The sequence below is a fragment of the Cynoglossus semilaevis genome, chromosome Z, assembly GCF_000523025.1.
Source record: "Cynoglossus semilaevis isolate Cse_v1.0 chromosome Z, Cse_v1.0, whole genome shotgun sequence".
NCBI lineage: Eukaryota > Metazoa > Chordata > Actinopteri > Pleuronectiformes > Cynoglossidae > Cynoglossus > Cynoglossus semilaevis.
In genome coordinates, this window is record NC_024328.1 from 1,809,404 (window position 1) to 1,814,232 (window position 4,829).

Genomic DNA, 4,829 nt, shown 5'->3' on the forward strand with positions numbered 1-4,829 from the left:
AGTGAGGAATGCTGCTTTGTCTCGTTTCATCTTTTTGAATCCGAACCTTTTCAAAGAGAGAGGAAACGTGTAGCGACACTAGGGAAACTAAAGGGTAAATGTAGGTGTGAGTGGGCAGATGTGATCACTGAGGTGCCATCTGTCAGTGTGTGCATGTGTATACAGTGAGTTTGGTTAGGTTTGTGCGTGTGTGCGTATTTCGACACTCTCTTCAGATAGAAAATTATTCTTCTGGGTGGTAGAGGGTGGGCGGTTAAAAAAACATTGCAGTGGTTTTGTTCATGTTTTGTGTTCGGTTGTTTACTAAGAAAATGCAAAAAAAATCAAAACAAGTCAAGAAAAATTTAGTGTATGAACCTTAGCATTAATATCTGTCTATGATTCTCATGTTTTCTCTTTCTTTGTTTCGTCCACGGCCTGTTACCATGTGTGTGCATTTCCTCTGTGTGACAGGGCTGTTACTACTTGTTAAAAAGTTTGTTATGAAAATAAATTTAGTTTAATTTTCTGAATTCAAGTACAGTGGTGATAATAAAATCCAGCAGCATTAGTACAAAGTTTCATTTATATGGGGAGAGTGATGCTGATTTCTTTTTTGCTGTTGGCAAGAAAAAACAAGATTCCTCCTGCTCTGCTGTGTGGACAAATACAACATTAAAATTCCACAAAAATTGGCATATTCCAAGTTCACAGGATTGACTGAACCAAAATGCTGGCTTCTAGAATTCACCAGAACCTGATATTGTATGTGCTGTTTTGAGCGTCAAAGGACCTGAAAAGCAGCCTACATTTGGGTTAAAGAGTCTGACAGAAACCAGCAATTGTTTCTTTTTTTCAAGCCTTTTTCTGATTTGTAGTGTTGCTCGCTGGCTATTATAACCTCTGTGCCTGCACATGCTGCTGCTTGTCCCCAATTGAATACTGCTTTGGTAAACACCCAACTAGAAATGGGGGCTAACCATACAAATGTGGCATAATTCAAATTTAACACAAACCCAAAATCAGTGCCTTTTCACTGTAGGTTTCCTCAAGGACTGTCAATGCCTTGGTGCCTGCCATAGAGGGACAAATTGCTTGCTTTTGTTTACTGCCAATGCCTGAGCAGACACCTGAGCAGATGACCAATAACGGAAATGTTTTGATTAAATAGATAAATTTAATTTACATGCCCAAAGGATGCTAGCGCCAAATTCTTCACAAGTCTGACATTTTTGGAAAGATTTTACTTGAGCTACCATTCTGAAAAAAGTAACAGTCCTAGTGTCTGCATTTACCTGTTTGTACAAGTGACTCCCTACACATACATGTGTATGTAATGACACATAATTACCTTTTCTTCCCTCCTTCATCGTCCCCGGTGCTCTCGACCCCTGCCTTAAGAAGCAGGTGTGAAAATCTTCCAGACCAGTTGTTTAAGCTACAGGATTTCAGCACCAGGGGAAACTCGTCTTCATGTGTATTTGTATTTGTTTTCTGTTTACTTTGTGTTGATAATTCTGTTCCTGCAAACCAGGTGGCTGTCAATGCCTTAAAGACCTGATATGTATGCTTGTGTGTGGTGTAGCCACATGTATCACAAAGGGGTCCCAGCACTGGTTTGTAAGACCCTTGTCAGAAATGGGCTTCAGCGTCAGTGGGTGAGGTTTTAACCATATCCCAGTTTAAACAGTTTAAACCCAGTGGAACTCACTGGCTGGGATGTTCCTTTTCATTGTGTCATCTAAAACTGTGGTGCTTTTTACGCATTATACAAACACACACACTGCATCTCAGCCTCAATACATCATCAGAATCATCTTCATCGTCACCTGCCACCTTTCTCTACTGAAAGGCCAAATGTTTGTACGTTGGACAGTTACAGAAGGATGGACGTTTCTGCATTCACTTTTTAAGAATTGGAGAATTTGGACACAGATGAAAATGATTTCATTGCAGTGGAAGAGGAAGGAAAAATAACCCTTGGAAATCAGTTGTGAAGCAGCAGTTTATATTTGCCAGTGATATTGAAGGAATAAAACATTTGGAACCCTTGTTTACCTAGCAATTTGTGTGTCCTTGTCTTTATTCTGCCGTAATTATAGTGAGAAAACACATGACAGCTATTGTCCACAAACAATACACACTGAGTGATCGCCATGCTAAAAGGGAGATTAAATAGACAGTAATGAGGAGGTTTGTTTATTTTGACCGCATGAACAAAACACTCCACAGTGGCTTAGAAACCCTGCAGTAATTTGCTGGCCAAATCCCAGGTTTTATGGTCATGGCCATCTGATATGTTTCAGTAACCAATACACATGTGCTAATGCAAAGCCAGAGAATGAGGAGAAAGCGGGGGAGGGTATCTGGATAGACATTTCACATCCCTTCTGTCAAAGAGCAGGAGTAGAAATACAGAAGCTGTGAGCTGGTTGTCATCATGTTTGAGACAGAGCCCCTACTGGTCAAACCTAGTAACAGCAATGTGCTCATGCTGGCTGCAGATTGTCTCCACCATCTATACCAACTACATGCATCATCAGACATTTACAATACAATGTTGGACTATAACATCTGCATGTGCAGTGTGTGAATGTGTTGATCAAAAATTAACTAGACCTCTGGGAGTTTAAAGATTGTAATTTGGTACAAGTTGAATTTTTTAATAAAAATACATTAAAACAGTTACTGTGAAAGATCAATATTTTCTTATCATTTATGTGTCTGAACTTAACAGTAAAAAACAGGGCTTTCAATAGCTTTGTAGAAACCTTAGTGGAATCATGTACATCAACATATGGGTTAAAGTTAGCCATAAATGTATCAACCACGCACTGCAGCTTGAACCTTAGTCAAACATAACATTACCACTAAAGCTATTGACACTAACCTACTTATTGACACTTGACCTAACTGCTGCTGCCCTGTGTATATAACTATCCAGCAGTTTACAGTATCTACAGCCTACACAGCCATATTTCTTCTCTTTCAAGGACAGATCAGTCACATACAGCCGCAAAAAAAGCACAAGGCTGCTCAGCTGTTTGGTGAACATACCTTTATGACATGCACACATATGTACACAAGCGCCACCATTACACAACAACTGTGTGTGCTATGAAAACGCACAATGAGACAGTCCCTGAGAACAAGAAAGTGATTTCACCGCAAGTTGCACAAAAAGCATGCAATTAATTATGGATGATGGATTTTGTGCTTTCCTTCACAATAATGTATAGTGAAGTATAGTATACTATAGTATAGCACAATATGGAATAAACTGTCATAGTATGTCATAGTATGTTTTCTAGCATATACAAATATCCTAGATGGTTATTGGTATGCAATTATACTTGCATACCAGTAACAAAGAATATACAGTATTTATATATTCTTTGTTACTTTGTTACTTCACAAAATAATGCTTTTTAGGTTTTACAGTGTTTCATCACAGTAATCACAGTTCTGTAGTCAAGTCGCTCACATAATTAAACTGTCGGCACAGGAAGTAGTTGAGTGACAGCAGCCACAGAGGAACATCCACCATCACAGATGACGGCTTAGATCAAGGCCTTGTGTCTGTACGTGTGTGTGTTTTACATGAGTGCCCATGCAACAGATGGAGGAGATCATCTACATCAAGGATAGAGGGATCTCAGGGGCCCAGAGTGAATAGTGCACATCAGATAAGATCAGTGGCTCTAAGACAAAACAAAAGCTCCACAAGCTGAGGCGTACATGACACACGGAAAGGCTCTTTACTGAAACACTCGCTTAGTGCTGGCAAATAAACACCTGGCATATCAAAGCACTGGAGGGGGGAGAACAAAGAGTTTCAAAGCCGCAGCAGTGAGTGTTGCAGAGTGTGAAGAGAATGTGTGAGCGTTTGGACAACAGTGGAGATTTCAGGGAAATGAAAATGTGTATGGAAAATAACTTCAGTCAGAGATCTAATATTAACCCTGAGATATAGATAATAGACCAATAGATGAAATGTAAACCAGCCACTAGGGTACAGGAATCAGTGTTTTATAGTGCCGGTCCCAAGCCCGGATAAATGGTGAGGGTTGCGTCATGAAAGGCATCCGGTGTAACACTTTTAGCCAAATCAAATATGCGAATCACTAAAACGATTTCCATACCGGATCGGTCGAGGCCCGGGTTAACAACGACCACCAACAGTGCTGTTGACCAACAGGGTACTGGTGGAAATTGGACTACTGTTGGTCAGAGACAAAGAAGAAGAAGAGGGCGATTGATTCAGACAAAAAGAGAAAAGAGGAAAAATAGAAGTGTTGGTCTGAAGTTTGGAATGTAGGTACAATTACAGGGAAAAGTAGAGAACTGGCTGATATGATGGAGAGAAGAAGAGTAGACATTTTGTAGCAGGAGACCAGGTGGAAGGGCAGCAAGGCTAGAAACATTGGAGGAGGCTACAAACTGTTTCATCATGGTTCAGATGGGAAGAGAAATGGAGTAGGGCTGATCCTAAAGGAAGAATATGTAAGAAATGTGGTGGAGAAGAAACGAGAGTCAGACAGGTTGATGTGTGTGAAGGTAGAAATAGAAGGAGTGATGATAAATGTTGTTAGTGGTTATGCCCCACATGTGGGCTGTGATTTGGAAGAAAAGGAGAAGTTCTGGACTGAGCTGGATTGGATGGTAGAGAGTATCCCCAGGGGAGAGAGAGAGTGGTGATTGGAGCAGACCTTAATGGTCATGTAGGGGAAGGGAACAGAGGAGATGAGGAAGTGATAGGTAGGTCTGGTGTGAGGGAGAGAAACTTAGAAGAACAGGCAGTGGTAGATTTCACGAAGAGAATGGAAATGGCTGTGGTAAACACCTAATTC